This window comes from Amblyomma maculatum, chromosome 6, assembly GCF_055883805.1.
Source record: "Amblyomma maculatum isolate TAMU_Amacu chromosome 6, ASM5588380v1, whole genome shotgun sequence".
NCBI lineage: Eukaryota > Metazoa > Arthropoda > Arachnida > Ixodida > Ixodidae > Amblyomma > Amblyomma maculatum.
In genome coordinates, this window is record NC_139349.1 from 78,769,726 (window position 1) to 78,795,725 (window position 26,000).

Sequence of the window (26,000 nt, forward strand, 5' to 3'; positions counted from 1 at the left end):
TACGGCTCCGCTTACAAAGCGTTATCCTCATGCATATACTATCCCACTATCTTACCCAGGATGCACAATGCATTACTCCAATATTGGCACTCTGTTGGCATCTTCCAGCCCACCACAGGACCCGTGCATTACCAATATAATACCAATATTGGGCCTATGACTATTTCACAAAACCTCTTTAAACAACAGCTGTAAGCTACCATATTAAGTGAGAAACCACCCGACATAAATATAGAGCTCCGTTTAGCCAAACTGTATGAACGTGCCTGCGCAGCCTAAAGGGGTAGGATGCCTGACCCGGGCTGCAAAGGTCCTGGAGGGTTCGACTTCCCTCCCCCTTCAATCTCAATTAAGAAGCCCCTGTTGATAGCCTCTGCCAAATCGTCTACCTCATCTGGTCCCGTGATGTCGCACTACCCTACGACTACCTCATCTGTTCACGTGAGGTTGCACAACTCTACGGCTACCTGACCTGCTCACGTGACGTCGCACAACCCTACGGCTACCTCATCTGCTCACGTGACGTCGCACACCCCTACGGCTACCTCGTCTGGTCACGTGATGTCGCACAACCGCACGGCTACCTCATCTGGTCCCATGATGCCGCACAACCCTACGGCTACCTCATCTAGTCACATGACGTCGCACAACCCTACGATCAACCAATGCACGGCCATGTTAGCTGCCAACAGCTACCATATGGCACCGTCATTCTTCCCTCACAAAGCCGACGCCGAAGTTTCTAGAGAACGGGGGCTTTAGCGCTATCGTGTTGAAACTGCCATGAAGTCTTACGAAATTCCTTTTGTAAAATAAGTACAGCGAAAAACTACAAGCGTGCCGAGGGAGGATAGAAACATATGCTGATTGTTGTGGCATCGTTATAAAATGTGTCCAAAATTACATTCAATAACTCAAATTTGTTCAAAATATCTGGTTTGTATTGTAGCGCAGGGTGGGGGTGTCAGCAGGTAGAAAGAAAGCGCGAGGAAGGAGGGGAGTACTTACGTGAAGAAGGGCAAAGTGTTGCCCACTGGTCGGTGCCAAGAGCTCAACAAAGCGAGCCTCTTCGTCTCTCTTTCCAAGACAGACGAGTACACTTTCGTTGTGATGGCCTGGCGGGCTAGAAATGTTACGTAGCTGTAGTATCAAACTCCCTGCGTGACACACTGCATCAGCTTTCATGGAGATACTGGATGCTGTGGAAGCACGGATTTTGCACGGACATGAAATGGCGAAATGAGTTTCGCTGAAGCCAAAGCAAAACAAAAGTCCCGAGAACCACAAAGTGTGTGCCACCTCCAATGCAGAGGCAAAGCGAATTCAGCCGCAGGACCCTGCAGCGCAGCTAGTGGTGTATAAAAAAAGACGTAAGGTATCAGCAGCAGTGTGCCAACGAAGTAGAGTCAAGAATGCGTCAGAGAAAAGACCAAGGAGCAACTAAGTCTCCACGTCCTAACTCCGAGACAAGCCGTTACTACTCTGTGCGCTATCGCTAAAAATCGCGTCACAAAGGATAATGTTTTCATGAGCCACTTCGTTGCTTGGTTTGTCGCAGTAAACTCGTTGCGCTAGCTGTGCTGGAGCATGCGCGTTTGAAAGATAGCGACAGATATTTGGAGGTCGTCACATAGGCACCGACTTTGGTGTCCTGGGTCTGGTTCACGGTGCAAGATATAAAGATGGAGACACAGAGGGCTTGCCAGTTCCAGATAAAGTCCCCTAGTTCGTCTAATCCGTACGAGATGGCAGTTCGCTCAGCGGCCTGCAACATAGTAAGAGACAATGCTTTTCTATGGTGAATACACGCTTTTTCAGGGCCATTTTCTCGTAAACTGTGGCCGATAATGAGAGAAAAATATTTTTTGCCGCGTTGTTTTTGTCTCTGTCTATTATTAAGCGCCGTTTTGTGAATCTATTGCTTCGTGAAGGCTTAAATAAAAGCGCAGAAAGTGAAGAATTTTTCACGCGGAATTTGAACCTGCTGCACGAATAAGCGGCGGCGCTTTGACAACAAAGCATTAACCATCGGTCGTTTCATTTGTTCTTTGACTTCGCATCTTTGGTTCGCTCATCAGTCTGCCCACTCATATTTTCGCCCTCTCGACACGTACTCATTTTATCCTTAATTTGCTTCTTACTTTATCCCTTCCTTGAATTAGAGGTCCTCTAACTGTGTTCTGCTAGCTCCCACTGAATCAACCCCCCTCCCCCCCCCGCCCCCTTTTACTTCCTCTATACCATTACTTCTCGTAGCTTCTTTTTTCCTTTCTCTCGTTCTTTTATCCTCAGGGTAGAGGGTACAGTACAGAGGGAAAAGAGTTTCACAACTATGGAAAAAACATCAAGTATAATTTATTAGATACGAAACAATAGAGGTAAATTGAGGGTTAATAGATTTCTTGAATCTACATTAGATATTGGCGAACGGTAATGTGTGGTGCGCCAAAGCAGCGTATAAATCAGTAAATGAACACAAATAGATTACTCAGTGTTGTATGGAACTTTTTGAGTTGGATGGGATGAATGATGCTAGTTAAAAATGCGGGCAAGAAATTCTAATAATTACAGGTTCCTAGAAAATATTATTGTGCACATGTCGCCGTATTGCGATGACGCATAGTTACGACGATAAGAAATGAAGTGTCGTGGTTGCTGCGCATACGGACCATGCAGAGGGCCTAGCTCATTGAAACCTATTTTAGAGCGTAAACTTTTCATTGCCTAACTAGTTGGTCACGTTTTCGCCGCGTAGGCCAAAATTCTGTGCGCTGACGGCTTGTTATATTAACAGATGCACTGGCGGCCGCAGCCCGCCCGGTGAACTTGGCAGTGTACCAACTCGCTTCGTCACTACCTGCGTGTCCACAGCCCGGACAAGATTTGTAAAGGGGGCATGGTGGGTGCAATTGGTTACGCGTTCCAGTGATCGTGCAGCCGTTCGTGCAGTCGGGATTCGCGCAAATATTGATGGCAGTTGGGCTTGCTTGAGGCGAAAAAGCCTTAAATCACGGCAGCGTTTGTTCCGGTTTTCGTACACATAACTCGTCCGTACTTTTGTACGCTTGCTTATTTCATTCTTCCACTCAGTCGTTTGCACGTTAGTGATTTGTGCTGTTTAGAAGCGGTGCGGGGAGCTGTTGCATATTCTTCATTAAGTAGTTAAGAATACCCTATGAATTTTTATATTTTTTACCCATTTGCCCAATCGAACTCTGGATTAGCTTTCCCTGCTCTATTTATGCTATCCAAAGTGAGAAAACTGCTTCCCCAGCACCTTCGATTGAATAACCATGACTTAATGGTTGAGTAATGTAGTACCCACTCCCATTTGCTTCGCTTCTTGTTAGGGTTTAAATTACATCAATAGTATTGACAAACCAATAAATTATTCTGGCCATCGCTTCTGCGGTGATGCAATGGGCACGGCTTAAGAATAAAGTGCTACGGTGATGCTTCTGGCGACGACGGAGAAACAGTTCGGGCCACGCAAGCGGTTCATGCAGGAGAAACGCGCCGGGCGATATCAGCAGGTTCCTGTAGCAACGGCGCCGTCGGTGTTTGTGTTTTTTTCTTCCAGTGAAGATTCACCGCTACATCGACGCTAACGGCGATCAGCGGCCTGGTTTTGAGGAGCGTGGCTGGTACTTTATCTGGAAACTTGCGTCCAGTGCCTCGCCCATGCTGTGTTCCCACCTAAAAAGTAGCGGTGTGCCTATCACTTGTTTTTCATGCTTTAAAAACGTCTGTGCATTATTAAAGATTGTTCATTTCACCTTGGCGTCCGACTGAGTTATAACAGCTGGCGACGAGATAGTGACGGCCGGCGATAGCCATCGGCAGGATCGGCGAGTACCATCTCGGCACGAACACGTCCTGGGACGAACACGTCGAGCGCCTTGAAATGTTCTGCGAAGCGAACCAGATAACGAAGGAAGCGCATAAGAGGGCAGTCCTGCTGAGTTGCTGCGGTGAAAAAGAGTGCGGGCTCATCGTAACTTCGGTGAAGCCAGCAAGACCCACAACAGCAACTTACGACGAAATTAAGACAACGGTTCGCAAGCATCTACATCGAAGGCCTTCAGAGCTCTACGCAAGATTTTCTTTCTACAAAAGAAACCAGGCTGCCGAGGAATCGGTTGCGGACTACGTCACGGCGCTGCGAAAGCTAGCCGAAGACTGCGGTTTCAGCGACAAGCAACTCCCATTGGACATCATGATGCGGGATCGTTTTGTGTGTGGTCTCCAAAACGAAGGAGTTCAGCAACGACTACTTGCAGAAAGCGACCTTACATTTACGGTTGCGTACACTTCGCCGCGACCGCAGAAGCAACAGCCAAGCAACAGCAAGACATATAGAAGCAAGGCCGAGACGAGACAGCGGACAACCAGAGTGTGATGCAAGTAACCAGCCCGAAGCAAGACTTCACAAGAGAGAGCTGGAACTGCTACCGGTGCAACGGTAAGCACGCTGCTCATTTATGCCGTTTCAGAAAAGCGACATGCTTCAAATGCAAAAACGTTGTTCACATAGCGAAGGCTTGTCGTTCAAAAGACGAAAATAGAGAGGCCTGGAATACCATACGTCTGGAAAAAAGCAAATAAGGGCAAGAGCGTGTACGAAACGAGTGCATTATTTTCTCCGCGAAACGAATGAGCAGGAACCGAAGCTCATTGTTAAAAACTTAATTGAAGGGCATGATGTCCAAATGGAGTTTGATTCCGAAGCGTCGTGCTCAATTCTGAGTGAAGGCACATTTCGAGCAATCGAGGGAAACGGATGTAAAATTCCGCTGAAAGAACAACTATCGTAACTTGGTCCAAAGAAGCGTTACCTGTTTTGGGTCGTGCAATAGTCTTTGTGGAATTCAAAGGCCGGAAGACAAAGCTACATTTATTTATTTATTTATTTATTTATTTATTTATTTATTTATTTATTTATTTATTTATTTATTTATTTATTTATTTATTTATTTATTTATTTATTTATTTATTTATTTATTTATTTGTACCTCAAATGCCCACTAGGGGCGTTACATGAGGGTGGGCTAACAAATCATATAAATAATTTGGTGATGAATGTCTTGAAAAATTCATGGTTAGGATGGGCAAAAACCTCAGCTGGCAGGTCGTTCCAATTCCTTGCAGTGTGGGAAAAGAATGATTTGAGATGTGCAGACGTGGATGCTCAAAGTGTGTATTAAAGGGGCAAGGCAACAGCCTTATTGGACGAAACTGGTTTACTCCGTTAGGCATTGGCTCGTGAGGAATCCAACAAATGAATGAGGAAGACGTGCCTTCAAGATTTTGTGAGGTGCTTCGCAGGAGTCTTCCCGGCTTCAACGGACCCCTAGTTTATATCGAACTGAAAGACGATGCCCAGCTGGCGTTTCTCAAAAGTCTACCAGTGCCATTGGCACTCAAGGACGCCGGGGCCGAAAAAAAATTGACCGCTTAATGCAACAAGGATTATGGGAACCCGTCGAATACTCAAACTGGGCGACGCCACTGGTTGTGTTAATAGGACGGCACTTTGCGTTTTTGCGGCGACTATCGTAGCCCTGCAAACAAGGCTCTAAAAAAAAGCGGGTACCCACTGCCCACCACAATGGAAATGCTGACTGCTTTGGGTTCAAGCAAGTGTTTTACAAAGCTAGATCTAGCCCAGGCTCATCAACAACTTACACGAGACGACCAGTCGGTTGAGGAGCTCACAGTTAACGCGATAAAAGGACTTTTCAAGTTTAAACGTCTATCGTTTGGAATTTCAGTAGCGTTTTGGGTGTTTCAACGCGTCATCGACACACTCTTAGCAGGCATTCCCAGCGTGAAAGCTTATCTTGATGGCATCTTGATATCTAGAAGTAATGCAGAGGAGCACGCCGAGCGATTGGAGACCGTGCAAGAGCGTCCTCAGGAGGAACAGTTAAGAGTAAATAAAGAAAAGTGTGAATTCAAACAAACAAGCATTGAATTTTTGGATCACAAGATTGACGACGCAGGCATACACCCCAGCCAGAGCAAGACTGACGCCAACCAGCAAGCGCCGGCTCCCAAGAGCAAGAGAGAGCTGCAAGCTTTTTTGGGGTTGCTCATTTTTACAGCACTTTCCTCAAGGGAAAGACTGGAGCGACCAAGCCACTGTACAGACTCCTCGATCGTGATCATGAATGGGAGTGGACAGGTGAGCACCAATGTGCCTTTCACAAGCTAAAACAATTGCTCAGCTCAGACTCTGTACTAGCTCCTTATGACAGCAAGCGTCCTTTGATTTTGTGTTGCGACGCATCTCCTTTTGGGGTGGGGCAGTACTAGCTCATCGTGCAAGTGATGGAAAAGAGCAGCCTATTGCTTATGCTTCACGAACTCTTGGCTGTAGTGAACGAAACTATGCACAAATTGATAAAGAGGGATTGGCTGTGGTATTCGGCGTTAAAATGTTATACCAGTATCTGACAGGATGCGAATTTACGGTAATAACTGATCACAAGCCGCGACTCGGCTTGTTTAACCCAGGCAAGCGAGTGCCCGAAGTTCTGTCGCCCAGAATGCTTCGTTGTAATTGGTTGTTGTCTGCATGTAACTATCGCTTGGAGTATAGACGAGGCGAAAACAACGCCAACGGACTCAGTCGTCTGCCAGCTCCAGGCGACGAAGACGAGCCACAACCACCCGGAGACTTGCTGTTGTTAGAAGCCGTCGAGGACGCACCGCTGCAGGCGACGGACATTGCAAAGCTGATCAAGACGGACGAAGTCCTGTCCACGGTAAAGGGATGGCTGCTCTGTGGCTGGCCTTCAACGCAACTGGACAGCAAGTTCGTGCCTTGGGAGGTGAGGAGGACGGAATTGTCTGCATCGTGATTGCGTACCGTGAGGGAATCGAGTTGTCATCCCAAACGCAGCTCAAGAAAGGGTGCTTCAACTCCTGCATGTCAGTCACCCAGGCATGAATGCCATGAAAGCTTCAGTTAGAGGACTCGTGTGGTGACCGAAGATGGACCACGAAATTGAGGAATTCGTGTGGCACTGTCAACCAAATCAGAGTAATCGGCAAAGCAATTCGAAGGCTCCAGTTCATTTTTGGATAAAGCCAGATCAACCTTAGAATCGACTGCACATTGACTTCGCGGGCCCCGTCAAGGGAAAAGTATTTTTAGTAGTAGTGGACATATAGCAACTGGGCAGAGGTCGAAACCATGCCTTCCATGAAGGCTGCGGCGGTATCACCAGTTTAAGAAAGATCTTTGCGACTCATGGCGTGCCAGGTGTTATCGTTTCAGATAATGGCACAGCCTTCACAAGCTCGGAGATGCTTTTGCAATGTAATGGTGTGCGTGCCATTTTCACTGCACCTTATCATTCCGCCAGCAACGGAAGGGCGGAGAGGATGGTAAGCGAAGAAGCCTTAAAGAAGCAGAAGGAAGGGTCAGCGCAGTGCAAGATTTCGCGGTTCCTGTTTAAACAGCAGACGACACCGCATGCCATCATGGGAAAATCCCCATCAGAGTTGATGTTCGGGCGTAGGCTGAGGACAGCGTTGGACAGGCTTCATCCCGATAGGCAACACGTACCTGAGCTGCAACGGCCAGATACAAACGATTCCGTGTCGGTTACGCGGTTTACGTTAAAAGCTTTTGCCCAAGTCCAAGGCGGAAAGCTACCAGGGCTGTGGCTGTGAGAGGCCCTGTGTCGTACACGGTTCAGCTGGACAACGGTGAGTGACATCACAGGCACAGGAACCAATTGAGCAGCGCCTGGACGAGGCCCGAAGCTGACCGCACTCATAAGTGTGGACTACCACGTCAGGCTCCTCCTACTGCCAGGCGGCCAGAGGAAATCGCCTGCCATCATGTAAGAAACCCCAGAAGCACGTCCGGGTCAAGCTACACAAGAATCAATCGAACCGAGAAGATCAACATGTATTCGACGACCTGTTATACGTTACGGCATCAATGATTAGCCAACATTTTGATTGTGTTAATAATCTTAGAGGAAGGGAATGTAGTGTATATTTATCGCATCGTCATGACACTGCATTTCCTGCGCCATTACATATCAGCCACGCAAGTAGTGGTGGGCGTATTTTTTCATGCTTTAAAAACAGCTGCGCATCAAAGATTGTTCAGTTCCACAATGGCGTCAGACTGAGTTACAACAATCTCGAAAGTAAAATCTCTAAGGATGCAGGGGAGAATATTTGCGGCGCTCTCGGCGACATTCTCTTTTTCTCATTTCTCTTTTCTCTCATTTTTCTTTCCTCTTTTTTTCTCATTTATTTCCCCTTCCCCTCCCACAATCTGTCACCCTCATCCCTCAACCCTCATCAGGAGTAGCATGCTAGGCTTACCACCAGGCAGACATCTCCTGTTGCCATTAAAATATATATATATATATATATATATATATATATATATATATATATATATATATATATATATATATATATCGGCGACAGTTGTCCACATGCTGCTTCCTCCTCTCCGAAACAAGCCATCGCTCAATCCGCTGGGCAATGTTAACTGAATTATCGTGCAATGTTAACTGAAATTTAGCCCGCGTCACTCCGGTCTCAAGTTTGACATGAGTCAAAGAAGTGTATATTATATGACCGACATATTTTAGGGGTCTAGAGGAAATGCCGTCATAGCCAGTGGCTATATTATTTTTTACATGTGAATAAATTGCTTGATTTCAGAATGTGTCAAGCGGTTTATTAGTAGAGAATTAACAAAGTCAACGTTTTTAGTACCAGGAATACGTATTGGATTTTCGCTTTCACAGCAGCTTCTGAATAAGATACAAAGTAGGTATTTGTGGCGGTTGCTGCTGCACAAGCGTACAAAGCACAGTCAGATGATTGAACGTGCAAATCTACCCTACCCATGACCTGTTCTGATTAGTTAGGTTTCTAACCTTATCTCATAGGGCCAGAATTTGAAACGCTCCTTACCTGAGTGAGGACGCTTTAAAAGCGGCTCGCCTTCCTTCAGACAATTTTTAAACAATCCTTACTGAGGAGCGCTTAGTGAGGCCGCCCTTAGAACGCCCTTACCTCTAGGTAGGCACTGCTCTACCCTCGTGGTCCCTTTCATCGCTCCTTCACCGGAACGCACGCTTCCCTGCCCAACAACTGGCTTTGCGCTTGCGTAGTATGACGTCTCTGGCAGCTCGGACAACGCCCACTGCGAGTGGAAAAGTGCGCGGGGCGGACATTTCCTGCTGCTCGCTCCGTTGCAAACAGTTGCATGTTGCCAGGCCAACATTGTTTATCTGTCAAGCCAAGTACAGCTTTGAAACAAAACGCACAAAGGAGCTCACCTCGAAAGAAACAAAACATTATAAATGTGTACTTGCGTTTTTTTTTTTTTTTTTTTTTTTTTTTTACAATTCGAACCATTATACCTCAAACATTAAGTGCATATTCTTGACACCAGACGAATGCAAACTGCTCCTCGTCGTTCTGAGTGCCTCCTTGGCCAAGGAGCCGCTAAGGATGGTTCAAAAATTAGGCGCCTCCCTCAAAACAACTCATTGAGTTTAGAAATCATGGAGGGCTCCTCGTGGAATGTATGGAAACCGCGTAAACCAAGGAGCGTTCTGAAATTCGGCCCTTTCTCTTTTTGTGATCGCTCATGATGTTTGCATAATACTGAGTTCTGGCTTGTATATTCAGGAAGTTTACGATAGTTGTGTACTTTTTGAAGTAATCAAAATCTGTCGCGGCATTATGCATTTTGTTCTATTTATCATTTTGAAAATGGGTTTACCAGTTCATGGTTTTCTTTTTCTTTTCTTTTTTTGCACTGCACTGATTTTGTTGGTTGGTTGGTTTGTAGGGTTTAACGTCCCAAAGCAACTCAGGCTATGAGAGACGCCGTAGTGGAGGACTCCGGAAATTTCGACCACCTGGGGTTCTTTAACGTGCACTAACATCGCACAGCACACGGGTGCCTTGCTTTTCGCCTCCATCGAAAAGCTGCCGCCGAGGCCGGGATTCGATCCCGCGTCCTTGGGAACAGTAGTCGAGCGCCGTAACCACTGCGCCACTCCGGCGGGGTGTATTCACTACTAAGGCCTGGTCGAGTTCATCAAAAAATGTGTCATAGGCTTGTTTTGGATTTTTTCGTGCTGGCGGTCACCAGTCGGTGTTACCGCTAAGGTAGTGAAACATTGTCAGAGCATAGTCACTTACGAAGCACGATTGTTTTTCGATTGTTTTTCTTTAGCTTTATTTTGGAAACGTGTAACTGGAATGGAGCGAAACATTGGGTGGTGTTAACAAATTTCTACTCTTAAAAGACATCAAATACTGCCGGTGTGATCGATACTACTGATGCAGATATCTAGTAGCGTGGCAGCTTCGACTGTCAGTCGAGTCGCTTTTTTAGTAAGTGGCAGGCTCGCGTCGTTGGGCGGTGGTACACAGAAGCGCTGATCACATGACTTGTATGATAGTGGCTGGATGGTAGAGCGAAAGAAGCGTGCTCGCTTTTGTCTGGAAATTGACGTTACAATAAGGTTCCCACATGCAAAAGAATTGATCAGTTGATTTACTTTCCTTTTCGGGGCATAAATATTCGCATCAACCATGACTGAAAAAAGAAAGCCCTGACCTACTCACTTGTCGAATAATACCTTTGAGGTGTTCGAAGGCAATTTGTTCCCTGAAGGTGGCCACAACCACATGCGGCTTACATCTAGCCTAACTGCGAGGCATTCAATACCATTTGTAATAAGTAAAATTCTGATAAGACTTCATAATGTTGAGACTTAAGTACGTAAACAGTTACCCACCTCCCATGTTTTGGAATACGCATCGGCTCTGAAGTGTTCCTCCTGTTTTCTTCAATTACCCACACAACGCTACGATTTTTTTATTGGTATTTTCTGCGATATGACTTGTACGATAGTGGCTGGATGGTAGAGCGAAAGAAGCGTGCTCGCTTTTGTATTGAAATTGACGTTACAATAAGGTTCCCGCATGCAAAAGAATTGATCAGTTGATTTACTTTCCTTTTCGCGGCATATCAATATTCGCATCAACCATGACTGAAAAAAGAAAGCCCTGACCTACTCACTTGTCGAATAATACCTTTGAGGTGTTCGAAGGCAATTTGTTCCCTGAAGGTGGCCACAACCACATGCGGCTTACATCTAGCCTAACTGCGAGGCATTCAATACCATTTGTGATAAGTAAAATTTTGGTAAGACTTCATAATGTTGAGACTTAAGTACGTAAACAGTTACCCACCTCCCATGTTTTGGAATACGCATCGGCTCTGAAGTGTTCCTCCTGTTTTCTTCAATTACCCACACAACGCTACGATTTTTTTATTGGTATTTTCTGCGATATGATTCCAGTCCACTTTGCACATGACCGTAATACAAGGTGGCACTATGTCGCTCTTCTTGTTCCGTAAATGCTTTATGTGGTTAAAGGGTCGGAGATTTTCAACGCAGCACAGCGCCTTGAGACATCAAGAATGAGGCGAGGCACGTTTTTATGTCCAATGCTTCGAGATCACCAATAGCCTCGTGTTGAGCAATGTGGCTAAGCAGCCTTTTAGAAGCCTTGCGCACGTGTAGATACATGAATGCGATTCTAAATCGTATAGCGCTATTTCCCAAAGCGAACATGCCTGCCAATGGATCAGGAATTGCGAGATCTTGGGTATGGCGTGGGATCAGTACCATTTCTTGAAACCCTATACTATAGTGTTCTAGGATTGGGAAGTGTGCCGTCTTCGGCGCGCGGCAATGGGAGCGACGTGGTCGCCGGAGCGATGAAAAGCGTAGGTGGCGCTGTCAGCCGTAGGAGCGCATCACAAGCGCGCGCGCCGCAGAGGAAACGCTTGGGGCGTCTGCTTCTGCGGCTCGTTTCCTGTGTGAATTTTGTTGCATCGCGTTGCTTTTCTGGCTGTTGTACTATGCCGCGTTGTTGGGCAAAGAGCGATGATCGGTCAAGCAGGAAAACGCATGTTTGCAGAGAGCACAGTAACAGTTCCGTCCATCTCCCTTCTTTTACTGAATGCTCTTTTACTTCCTTTCGTTCTTTCTTCTTGCTCATTGCGCGCTCTTTCTGCTGCCTTTCCTATTCGAATCCTTCCCTTCTCGAAATACACTCAAAGCATGGTTGACTCAAAGCATGGTTTCCTAAGCAACAGCACCGCGGAAGGCCTTCGGGTAACTTTGCAGTCCACAGTCGACCTCGTTGACTACTTATCTACAAAACGCGGTTTTACATACATTATCACATCGAGAATAAGCCAAGACAAACTAGAAAACCTCTTCGGCATCGTGAGGCAATTTAATGGCTGCAACGATCATCCCACGCCAGCTCAATTTTTAGTGACAGTTAATGCCCTGGCATTTTACAACTTAGCGAAGCCCCCAACCGGAAGTTGCAATGCTGAAATTGTAAATGCCTTACTTGGAATTAGCCGTACAAGGCTTCTTTCAAATCCTATTGATGAGCTTGACCGTTTGGTTGACGAGGGAAGGCTCGAGGACGTCGAAGCTACTTTGAATTCCCTTCCTTCAGATGACCACAGATACGTCACTAGGCACAGTTCTAGCCGTCTCATAGCTTAAATTGCAGGATATGTCGCTAGAAAGTTCATGAAGAAGTCAAAATGCAGTACCAATTGCTCCGCTTATCTCATTTCAAGCAAATAGTGCGCGGCACAAAAAGAAGAAAATCAAATTATCTCAAACTTCGACCACGGAGGTCTTCTTTATCCGTCCTCGGAGCTTGCAAAGCTCGTGCACACGCTGGAAGAGTCTTTCACGGTTTTTTTTTAGTTCAAGAATGATTAACGCAAATAGCATGCGTGAATTTGCTTTGTTTTTGCAAAGCGCAGAGGTTTCCAAGTTTGGTTGCCCTACTCATATGACAAAGAAATGACACTTAACATAGCGAAGTTCTACGTCCTCATGCGATTGCGTTTTTATGCCAAGTTGCTAAACCAAGAGCAGACCTCTAAAGCAGAGCAGGTAAAGCACCTAAAGCTGAGGAGGTGCAAGTAATCGTGTTTGAGGACTTTAATCATTCTGCCTTTCTCTTATGTGTTTTCAAATTTAGCAGCTTAATTTATTCATGGCCTAGTACAGTTCATTAATATTCTCATATAGTTCGATCTATACAGTTTTATACGTTTTACAATATTCTTGCACTAAGTCGCGATTTTTGTTTTTCACGTCGTCCATTATGTGGTTTCGTTCATTGCTATGTGCTCTCATTCATTCATTTCGTTTTGAGTAGGACTGCCAGTTCATATGTTTTTTTTTTTTTTTGTTTTTGTTTTTTTTTTTTGTACGCAAACTTGCCATAAGACATATTATATAAACTCATGTAAATGGTTTTCCGTGAGGAACCGGAGCAGGCTCCCGCTCTTAGCGTTGTCGGTGAGCCATTTAGAAAAGTCATCTTCCCTTGTTGTGGTTAGACCCACTTCGCGCAGAATCTTTGTCCTTGATTCCCTTGTCCCTGCACAAGTCCATAGCAGGTGACGAACATCCACTTCTGCAGCTGGTGTGGAACACTTTGGGCATGTTGTTGGTCCGATTTCAGCTTGCGATTCCCATCGGCATTTTACCGACGGGGTAAGGGCCGCCCCAGCTCTTATCCTTCTAAGGGAAACCTCCTCCAATCTCGTTAAGTTACGAGGGAGTGGGAATGTACACGGGGGAATGAGGGCACGTGTACTTTTCCTTAAAGAGGATGCTAAAATGGAAACAGCGGAGCGGGCATCGAAAGGGAGCCTGGTGGGGGGCGCATTAGTGTGTGGAACTTCGTGTGTGAGGTGGTCAACTTTTCTCTGCTCAGCGTTCTCAGCATTGTCTTGTGTCCAATGTATCTGGATGCTTATCTTTGTTTTTTTATTGAGTGCGTGGATTTCCTGGGTAACAAATAGCGTCTTCGTCACTTTCTTTAGTTGTTTTATGGCGGCTAAGGAGTCTGTATAGATGTGGGCTTCTGTTATCGAATCTATTTTATTTATGGCCTCCATAGCATCGCGGATTGCATAGAGTTCCATCCCAAGCGGGTCCGGGTATTCTAAAAGATATTCTTTATGTACCTTTAGTTCGCTGTGTGTTGGACTAGTAGCTGCTGTTCTACCGCCATTTTCTATAATTGATGCGTCCGTATATGCAATTAAGGTACCTGGAAGTGCATCAACCAGAGGTCGAGATGCCAGCTTTTCTTTGCGACGAAGCCGAGTGGTCTTGTTTGTCGTGATAGTAGTGAATTCCCAAGGAGGGGGGTCAGCCATTGGTGGTGTTCGAACTGCCACTTCGTTGTACAAGGATGCTATGGGCGTAACGTACTTTCGCTTCATATCCCTTGTTGCCTCTCGTTGCTCAATTAATTCTGTCAACGTATTTATCTGTGCAAACTCTTGGAGAATAGGGATAGGGGTAAGTTTTGGTAAGGCCGTGATAGTGCGCATTGCGTTTCTATTTATTGTTTCCAATTTTGCCCATTGCCGCCTCGTGAGTCTTTGGAATTGGGCCTGGTATAGTATCCTCGGCTGTAACACTGATTGTACAAGACGTCTTGCCATGTCCGCTCGAGCTCCTCCTCCCCTAGACGAAATGCGTTTTATCAAGTTTAAGGAAGTCGCAGCTACTTTTTTCACTTTATGAAGCCATTGTGTTCCTTTGCCGGATTTGTGAATTTCTAGGCCAAGAACTCTCAACTCGTCCACCTCTTCCAGTGCCTGATTTCCAATCTTTAGGGATACTCTTTGCGTTGCCAATTGTTTTCTTCCATTCTTGTTGGCAACATGAATGTAACTGGACTTTTGAGGTGATAATTCCAGGCCTGCACTTTGCACGTACTCATCTATGGTATTTAAAGCCTCTTGCAGATGCCGAATCTGTCTGTCAATTTGTTTATGAACAGACCAAATCGTGACATCATCTGCGTATATCATGAACCCCACTTCTGGTATTTTAGCTAATTTCCACGCCAATGGGATCAGTGCGATATTAAATAATAAAGGTGCTAACACTGACCCTTGTGGCACGCCTCTGTTCGAGGTGTAATTGCCAATTTGTTTTCCGTTTATCCGGATAGAAAACGTCCTGTCCTTAAGCAGATTATGTACTGCTTTTATGACCTGCAAGGGAATGCCCATACATTCCATGTTGCTAAGAATCTTTGCATGTAACACGTTGTCGTATGCCTTCGCCATGTCGGTAGCCACTACAGTGCGCACTAGGTGGCTATAAGGCGACACGTGTATGACCTCTTCATCGAGCACAGCCAGTCCATTTTCTGTCCCAAGGTTTGTTCGGAACCCAATTTGTCGAGCATGGTATTTTTTATTACTTTCCAACCACCATGACAGGCGGGTGGCTATCATCTTTTCATAGATTTTGCAAATTGTGGGTGTTAGCGAGATAGGCCGCAAAGATTCTAGACTTGTGGGAGGTTTCCCAGCCTTTGGTATTGTTACCACCACCGAGTGTTTCCAGCCGAGTGGAATGTCTCCTCCTTGCCATACCTCATTTACCACATCCAACAAGCCGTCAACTGCGGCTCCTTCTAAATTCTTGAATACTTCATAAGGAATATCGTCATGTCCAGGCGCAGTTTTACCATTCGCTTCTTCTATAGCAGCCAATAACTCCAATTTTGTAAATGGTAATGTTATTCCTGTTTTATCAACCGCATCCACTGTCGGTGAAGGCACCGGATAATGTGCGTGGTTCGGGAAGAAAAGGGCAGCAGCCTGATCTGCAAACTCTTCTGGTGTAAGCTGTAATGCGAGTCTAATACTTTCTGCATGATCTTTAACCTGCCGCCTCTTTTCCATGCCATGGAAAGTCCTCCAGAGGGCCTTGTTATTCGTTCCTGAGCCCAAACGACTGCACCACTCATCCCATCTCCTATGAGCCAGCTGTTTTTCATATCGGCGTGCCTGTGCCGTCACTCTGTTTACCTCAATTCTTCTTTGCACGTCTTCAGGATGGCGACCAGCCTGTATCTCGGCCCGCTTTCGGCGTGCCCAAAGTTTTAGTAGGTGCAGGTCGGGAGTTGGCTGATCTTCGTTCACTGTAGTTGTAATGGTGTGATCCTTGAGTACCTTTTGAAGGGTAGTAACGAGAGTATTCGGGCTAACTGAATGCGTTCGAGTATCCTGCCGTACACCATCCCAATGTGTAACAGACGCTTTCTTTCGAATTTTCTTCATATGTCCCAAATTAAGACCAATACCAATGGGGACATGATCACTACCCCACGCATCTAATTCCGCCTGCCATAGTGGTGCACCAGGGCCCTTCCACCACGTCAAGTCTGGTGAGTGTGTTTGTGTTGCAGGTAGTGTTGCGACTCCTGGATGATTTAGCAGTGTAAACTCCATTTCTGTGAAGGCAGTATGAACTTGATCACCCCTTTTAGAATCATAATCATATCCCCATACGGTGTGCGGAGCGTTAAAATCTCCACCGATTAGTATCGCAATTCCAGGGTATGAATGGCGAATATGCTTAACCCATCCAAGATTAAGCACTGTGTTTCTTGGCCTAGCGTACATGGACACTAATATAAGGGGCGTTTTGTTCGGACGCGTGAGTACAGCAACTACTTCCTGCTGAGTGTTGCACCACTTGCTCAAGTCAAGTGGCGTTTGGGGAATGTTGGCCCTAATGTAAACGGCAGCTTTTCCTGGTGTTTCGGCCTCTGCTCTTGCTCGTTTATCAGGGATAGAAGGACAATGGTACCCTATATATCCTGTTATTGAATATAACCTATTGTGCTCCTGTATCAAGAACGCCCATGATTGTAGCTTACCGTACAATAATTTTGTATTTATTTCCCCAACTTTATTACAGAGCCCTCTGCAGTTCCATTGTGTAATCTGTTGCCACTTGTTTCGGCTACTTCTATCCATGATGTAAGCTGCTCTGAATGAGGTGTGTCAGTTGCGTAAGCGTGTCCAGTACCGCCTTCCAAATAGGTATGTTATCGGCAGGTTTACAATTCGGAGCATCCACTAACCTTGCTGTCGTACTGCCTGCAAGCGTTTCTTTCTGTTTTTCTGAGCTCTCCTTTCGTCGTTGCGCTATATGTGCTTTCTTCTGTCGCAGCTGTGCAATTTGTGCTGAAAGCATCGCAATTTCTTTTTCTATTGCATCCTGCTGGCTTGTGCAGTCTTTAAGGTCCGGAAAATCATCAGTAGTGAATGCCACTGTGCTCCGTTTTGTGCGTCGTCCATGTTTTAGCGTAGAAGCAAAAGATGCACTGTTCTGTGCAACCACCTCAACAGGCTCTTCTTCTTCTAGCGGGTCATCAAACAGCTCTTCGGCCAGAGTTGCAAATCTGTTTTTAACCATTAACGGTGCATATTGTTTATGTCGTCCAGCCCTTGCTAACTCGAGCTTTCGCTTTTTTGTCGGACACTGAGATGAAGTGATATCGTGATCATCAGATTTGCATAGGCCGCATTTGAATTTCGCTTCTCCAGATTCAGTTATGTATTCGGGGTTAACTCCATATGGACAAAATTTCTGCATATGACCTTCTCTGTAGCACCTGTAACAGTGAACCGGTCTAGGTTTGTACGTTTTGGGTCGCATTATGCGGCCATTGTAGTAGAATCTGTCCGGAAGAGTATCTGGTCCCTGTAATGTGATGAGAAAAGTGCCTCTGTTCCCCATACGACGTGCGGCTAACACAGTATGTGTTCCTGATATTAGGTCTCTGGCCACCGTCTCCGGGGAATCTTGTAGGTCTAGGTCATAGAGGACACATCGCTGAGTATTTGGACCTGACGCAAAATACGTCTGGACAGGAAGATACTCCTCTGTCGTGATTGGAATCTGTGTTACTGTGGTCATTTTGCGTGCATCCTCAATGGTGGCTAAATGTACTGTGACAGTATTAGATGCCCTGTGGCTTACAAACCCCTGGTAACCTGTGGTACCAAGCGCTGCGTCTATTACTCTCTGCATTGTTCTGGTGGGTATCTTAGTGATATCAAACTGCACTGTAGGTCTGATATGCACTCTGAAGGATGTCTGCAAGGCTGGTGTTGGATAAGCGGATGCTAGCTTATCAGGGGCGGCCCTTACCTTCTTCGCCGGTGGTGTGTTGACTGGTGGCCCAGGTAGTTTGACCAGCCGGGGTGTCCGTTGAGAAGCGTTAGTGACGACTTCCTGTTGCACATCCATAGCCTGATGTGTATCGTTTAGCTCGGGTAGCGGCCCGAGCGTTGTCCTCGTATTCGAAGTAATGTCTACGTTGCTCTGTGGCCAAGTGCTAGCTCCAGGTAAAGGCTCGTTACCGCAGCCTGCCGTTGTGCTTGCAGAAGTCACAGCGACTACCGGAGGGTCCATTGGCGTCCCCATTCTTGCCATATTATCAGAGCTGCGGCTCCGCCGAGTCCCAGTAGGCCTAGCAGCATGGCCGCGTCGGCATTCTGCAGCGTCTACCCGGAGGGCTGTGTCCTTGATGCTCTTCTTGCCACGCACCGGTTGTTTGGCCTTTATGCTCTTCTTCAAGAGTTTGATTGCCGCTGTGTGGGCGCGGACTGCAGACGTAGTTCGAAATCTTACTGGACACGATGTAGCCACGGTGCTCAGCGACACGTCTTCTTCTTTCTTTCATATGTATTCGCCCACATTTAAATAAAGTCATCAGTAAGCGCTGGCATAATTTGTCTTCAAGCAATCTTCGCATACCTCTATTTACATGTGGCGCAAAAAGTACGCTAGCCTAGCCGAAAACACCATTCACTGCGTTTTCAGTACGTGCGAGCGTTGATGGAAGACTTCAGTCTAGCCCGCATAAACCGGTGCATCCAATATTAAAAATTTACATGATCATAGAAATATGTTAGACATTCGTCATTGAATCTCCCGCTAGTGTTCGAGAAATAAAGCACCCAATACGTTCAGGAAATATATCTTGCCGTTGCTTGTCAGTTCGTCGGCAATCTGTATCTTGCATTACCTGTATTTGTATTGCCGTTCCCTGACGACGACCGCTTATTTTATAGGGAACTAGTTTTTTTGTCACATTTAGACAAGCGTGTGGTAGCTAAAGCGACACAATTTATTGCTACGCGCCTTCGGAGTCCGATTGAACTAGCGGTGACGAAGGCGGTTCACCCAGCTGTCTGCTCCGCGCTCACTGCGCTCCTCCTGCACACAGCGCCCTCTCTCCTGTCATCGCTGAAACGACCACCTCGCCGGCGGCAGACGGCACACTTCTCAATTCTAGAACACTATACCTATACACACACTTCTTTTTCCTCCTTTGTTACTGAAAGTAATATTGAGGATTCGGGTTTCTAGAGAAATCGACAACTCGAATATTTTTTAATGGTTCTCGCATTTGCATGAATCAATGAATGTCTATATATGATTAATCGGTTTCAATTGAAACCGCCACGATAGGGGAGGATATTGTTACGGACGACAAGAAAGAAGAAGCGGGCAGTGGCGCGGGCAGGATCGCTCGCGCTAGGCCCGCGAACATTCATTAAACGTTATCTACCATCGTCATCGGTCATGTCTGCCGCCCACGACCGCTCTTCCCCCATTCTTCTGCTTCATAGAGGCGGACCTATGTTAGCACGTTAGGGCACCGCTACGAGCAGAAGGCGTGATTCGGCTAAGTATTGGGCGGCTAGTCCTCTTTTTCTGTTTTCCCCTGCGCATTTGCGCTTTTCACCGTGTTGATAACGCTCGCAGAGAGATTGTAACTGTAAAGTGATGTCTACGCAGTCTCCCGGCCAGGGGCGCTCCCCCTGGTCGGCTTTCATTACTCCTCAAGATCTACCTCTGGAAGCGTTCCAACGATCTGGCGTTCCAAACATTCCTGTGGCGCTAGTGCCCAAGGATGGCGGATTTATTAAAATGAATAACCCTGGGACTGTTCGAGCTGCTCTCCAGGCAGCCTGTACCCTGTATGACTCAATCACAGAAGTGAGGCAGTTTGGGCGCGGCGGGATACTGTGCCGATCTCCAGATCTCAATTGCGTGAAGGATCTGCTTAAATGCAATTCATTTGGATCGCTTCAGGTGAGCAGCTTTATCCCTACTCATCTTGCATGCACAAAGGGATTAGTCCGAGGAGTAGACTCTTCTTTAACTCCAGCTGAGACCCTCGACCTTCTTTCGGCGGCTGGTGTGGTAGCGGTGTATCGTTGCAGCCGGGAGGTTAATAATACGCGGGTACCAACAGAGTCGGTGATTGCCACATTTGCGGGAACTTCATGCCCGTCAGAGATAAAAGCATGGCCATTGATCTTCCGTGTGGATCCTCTTAAATCTAAGCCACTGCAGTGCACTAATTGCTGGCGATATGGTCACAGTGCTCGTGGTTGTAAGTCCTCCGTGCGGTGTTCCAAATGTGGCGATGGTCATCATTCGTCATCTTGTTCACAACAAAACGATAAATGCTGCCTTTGCGGTGGAGCCCACGCTGCAAACTCCTTGGAGTGTCCATCTCGAAAACAGGAGCTGCAAATTCTAGAGGTAATAGATAGAAAACGCTGTTCGCGTCGTGACGCTTTAACAGAGGTTAAGGAACGATTACACGGTTATGCAGGTGTATCAGCCCGATCAGGTGTGCCTCTGGATGCATCAATCTCAAAGGCGATAATGACTGCAGTGGAATCATCAATGACTAAAATGGTCGACCGAATAGTTTCTACTGTCACAGAGTGTTTTTCTAACGTTCTGGCAGTTCAGCTAACGCAAGCCCTGCAATCAGGAACAGCCCCTTTCATAGCAAATATGCCCTCTGAAAGCTCTCAACCGCTTGAAAGCACTGCTGTTGCTTCGCCTAACAGGGCTGCTCCTCCAGATGACGATGAAAACATTAATGACGCAGAGATGGTAGAATCAGATGTAAGAATTTTAAAACGGTGTGGGTCTCCCATGTCCAATCATTCTTCTCCGCGGTCCCAACCAAAATCAAAGAAACATCAGCATACATTAAAGCCAAAGGATAATATTTTGGGGCAGGCAGTTGCGGCTGCCAATATTCCACAATCATAGGGGCACTAAGAGTTATCCAGTGGAACTGTCGTTCAATTCTAACAGCTTCAACAGATTTAGTTTACATTTCTTCTCAATATAATCCACATATAATTATTTTGCAAGAAACTTGGCTAACAGCTGAAAAGCATTTCTATTTACAAAATTATAATTCATTCAGACAAGATCGCCAATCAAAAGGAGGAGGTTTAATTATATTTGTCTGTACAAAATTCTGTCACAGGGCTAGGATTTCTTTCCAGTTATCTTCTATAGATTGTGAGTTATTGGCCCTAGACTTTGAAATTCCAGGGCACTGTCCGTTTTCATTAGTGAATGCTTATTTCCCTAGCGGTGTACAAGATACAAAACCTCTAGATCTGCTATTAGTTAATTGTCGAAACTCAGTTCTTCTGGCTGGTGATTTTAATTCGCATCATGTGTCATGGGGCTACAAGACAGATAGTTATGGCAAGCGTCTTTGGGATTGGGTAACAAATAATAACTTTTCCTGTAGAAATTCGGGTTCGGCCACTTTTATAAGAAAACACAGTCAATCTGTGTTAGATTTAACTTTTACCTCTCCCAGTCTCTTCGTTAATAATTGGTCAACACTTGATTGTGGCACCTCTAGTGACCACATACCGATTGCGTTTGAGGTTAATCACCCTGTAACTCCAGCGACTTCTCAGTTGAGGTCATTTATCAACTATAATAACTTTCAGTCAACGTTACGCTCTAATCTTGAATCATTGACTAACACGGATAAAGAACAAAAATCAAAACGCTTATGCTCGGTGATTGAGGATTGCCGTAAGAAGTCTGAGATCTTGGTACGGAGCTCAAAGGTGAATACTTCAGCTGTTTGGTGGAATGCTGATTGTTCCCGAGATTACAGACGTAGAAAGGCGGCATGGAAAAAGCTTCTCCACAACCAGTGCCCGAAAAACTGGCAGGATTACAAGTTCATTGCAGCTACATTTAAACGTACAGTTGCAAAAGCGAAGGACGAGTACGATGCAAAGCATTTTGATTTCCTCTCTAAATCAGGCAATCGAACTGCACTTTTTGGTTTTTTACGCTCGCGGAAAAAGATTCCGCAAGCACAAAATCTACATTCCTTTATTTTGACTCCCCATGAAGCAATAGACACAATTGAAAAAATTGCCAAAGGACTGGAGAAACGTTTCTCCTCTGCACTACCTTCGGGCTCGATATCTGTAATGCCAATGGAACCTGTTAATTATGATCCTCAAATTTCCGTTTCTGAGCTTACTCCAATAGTTATGAGATTACCAGCCGCTGCTCCCGGTCCTGATAAAGTAACTTCAAAAATGTTAAAAATTCTTTTTGACGAGTCACCTCAGACGTTATTAGAGCTAGTAAATTATTCCATTAAACATGCTTGGATACACCCAGAATGGAAACTTGCCAAAATAATTCCTTTACTTAAGAATAAAGGCGGTGCCTTGTCTATTGATAATATAAGACCAATTGCATTAACATCAAACATTGTAAAATTAATTGAAAGAGTCATACTTATACGTGTTTCGGAATTCATGAATAAAGAAAATATCATCAGTCCTTGCCAAATTGGTTTCCGTCAAAAGTGTTCCATCTGGAATGCGCATGCTGATCTCGAGAGTCGAGTTCTTCTAGCGCGGCGCCAAAAAATGCACGCTGCCTTGATAACGCTAGATAGAGCCAAGGCCTATGATAGCGTTGAGCATAGCATTCTATTGCAAAAATTAAAATCTCTTCAGTTTCCACATTATTTAGTAGCCTGGATATCCGAATTCCTACAAAACCGAGAGTTTTACTGTGCATTAAATGGCGTCCATTCTGGCAGATATAAGCAAGCCAGGGGAGTGCCGCAAGGAGCAGTCCTTTCACCAGTCCTTTTCAATATACTACTCAGCTCAATACCTGTTAATCATGACGTTCGCACTTACGTATATGCTGATGATATTGCGTTTTTTGCAACTGCATCGGATATTCAATCCCTTTATCTCCACTTGCAAACGTACCTAAACTCTATTGAGAATTGGTTGTGTGGCTTGCATCTCACATTAAATGTCAACAAAAGCGCAGTCCTCGTATTTAATATAAAAGATTCTGTAAGTCTGTCTGTAATGTATCAGCAACAAATAATACCACAGGTTAAATCATTAAAGTATTTAGGGGTCACTTATGACGATAATCTTTCATGGCAGCCCCACATTAACCATATTGCTACGAAAGGGGCTCGGGCCGTGGGCATGTTGCGCCGAATTAGTCGTCCCAGGTCTGGAATGCGGAGAGATGTCCTTTTAATGATTTATGTTATGTATGTGCGTCCAATTTTAGAGTTCGGTTCAGTCTTGTTTTCTGGATCAGCAGCTTATAAAATTCGACCGCTTGTTCTTTTGGAGCGAGAAGCGCTTCGTTTGTGTATGGGACTTCCAAAATTTGTTGCCAACAATGTGCTCTACCTTGAAGCCCGGATTCCACCCTTGATATATAGATTACAAATTCTAACCGTTCAGACGTACTTAAGGATATATGAATCAGAGTTTCACCGATCTATGTCTATTTTTTGCTGTCAACCGACCTCCTTTTTCGGTGTCCATTGGTCTAAATTTCACACCCCGCAGGTTGTTATGGTCAAAAATTTGCTGGACCCCTTAAATGTTTCCCTTCCTAGTATTCTACCCATACAAACCATCGGTTCATCTATTAAAATTGTCTTTGACGACATATTCCCGAATAATGCTAAAAACTTATCATCCGTTATTCTAAACGGATTATTAGAAGATCATTTAAGAAGTCTTTCTGCTAGTTTAGTTGTAGCTACTGACGCATCTCAAAGTAATGAAAAGGCGGGAGTGGGTATATATTGTCCACATTTAGACTGGTCTTTTTCTGTCCGGCTTCTGGACTTCACCCCAATTTTTTAGGCGGAGTTTCTGGCGGTGGTACTCGCTCTACGTAAATTAGACTCCTCTTTTTCTAAAGTGGCAGTAATTTCCGACTCTGTATCATTGTGTTCATCTCTCTCTTCGTCGGTGGATTCTGTCTCCCTGATCCCAAAACATTTGAAAATTGTACATATGGTATGGGTACCAGGCCACAGCAATGTGGATTTAAATGAATATGCTGACAATTTAGCAAAAGAGTCCCTTAATGGCCCCGTATTATCTATCCTTCCGGCGACCGCGTACATCACCGCAGCGAGGTTTCGAAGAAACGTTCTATTAAATATGAAAAACGGACATCTTTTAAGATCTGAGGACTACCTGCATCTAAATTATTCTTGGAATAGAAAATTATGTCATTCACGGCAACTTGAGATTTCACTAACAAGGCTGCGATGCCGCATCCCACCTTTAAATTTCTATCTTCACAGGTCTGGTTTGGCAATGTCTCCCGTCTGCGCATTTTGCGGTGAACAAGAAACATTAGATCACTTTTTATTGTTTTGCCGCCGCTTTACTACGCTGAGAAAACAGTTGATGGAAAGGCCATTGCAACAGCTTGGCCTTAGTTTAAGCAGCCCGACATTGTTATCATTTGGCGCCACCATCCTTGGGCACAGTCACAGGTCTATTTTTACCGCCATGCAAAATTTTTTACTGCACTCAAATCGTTTTCCTTGCTAAATATTAAAACATCATTTGTCCTACAAATATAGTGTCAATCTCCCGTGAGTGTTACCACTTTTCATATTATATTTCACTTATTTCCCATTTTGTTTCGTTTCCTCTACCCCTCAAATTATTATTAATATATATATATATATATATATATATATATATATATATATATATATATATATATATATATATATATATATTTCTTTTTATGCAAGTATATTGTGTTCATCTCTCTCTTCGTCGGTGGATTCTGCAATAGTAAAAACCTTTGTCTCCCTGATCCCAAAACATTTGAAAATTGTACATATGGTATGGGTACCAGGCCACAGCAATGTGGATTTAAATGAATATGCTGACAATTTAGCAAAAGAGTCCCTTAATGGCCCCGTATTATCTATCCTTCCGGCGACCGCGTACATCACCGCAGCGAGGTTTCGAAGAAACGTTCTATTAAATATGAAAAACGGACATCTTTTAAGATCTGAGGATTGTTGACATCGTTCTAGTGCTGCAGCAACCTATTCCTCAATTTTCCCTTTTCATCAGTGTAGACATACTCACAATCAGTGCAGGAAATTCTTTGCTAACCCAATTCTTGGCCGATCCCCCTGTGTGGGTGTGTGCCATAAGTTATTTGGACAACAACAACAACAACAACATGTCTCCTGTCCTCATCGGCTTGCCGCTTCGTAACATTTGGTTGGAGGTGCGGCGTACGGCATCCCCATCCTCGCCTTGGAGCATCGACGCCATCTTCAAGCCGGGACCATCACCGAGGGCTCAGGGACATCGCCGAGCAGCTTCGCCCCAGCCCTTCAAGCCTAGACCTGAACAACTACCACCGCCCAGCCCCCAGCCCGGACCTGAAGACAAGGAGAACCGACATACCGATCAGAACCATGATGAAGGACCCGAAAGACCCGAATGACCCGAAGGAACCGATGGACACGAACACGCAACCCCCGCCCAAGCTGCCCGACGTGACCTCGAGCCATCGGTCCCATGGACTCTGGTGACGGATGGTTGACAGCTCCAAGGGAGGCGGATCACCCACGCATCAGACATCGTACCGGCAAGCCATTCTATTCTTCCTACTTCCTCTTCTTCTTCAAGCATCCAGACACGCCCATCATCATGCCATCAAATCATTAACATCGCTAAACTTCCTCGTCCACGATCGGGACGATCGCTCGGTGGCCACGGGTCATGTTACGGACGACAAGGAAGAAGAAGCAGGCAGTGGCGCGGGAAGGAGCGCTCGCGCTAGGCCCGCGAACATTCATTAAACGTCATCTACCATCGTCATCGATCATGTTCTGTCTCCTGTCTTCATCGGCTTGCCGCTTCGTAACAATATTCAGAAAAAAAATAA

At 45.5% G+C, this 26,000-nt stretch overlaps 1 pseudogene; it reads left to right on the forward strand.

The window, feature by feature from the left end:
- The first annotated feature begins 1,682 nt into the window (after positions 1 to 1,682).
- The window catches only part of LOC146186075 (uncharacterized), a 28,809-nt pseudogene continuing 4,491 nt past the window's right edge, over positions 1,683 to 26,000 (forward strand).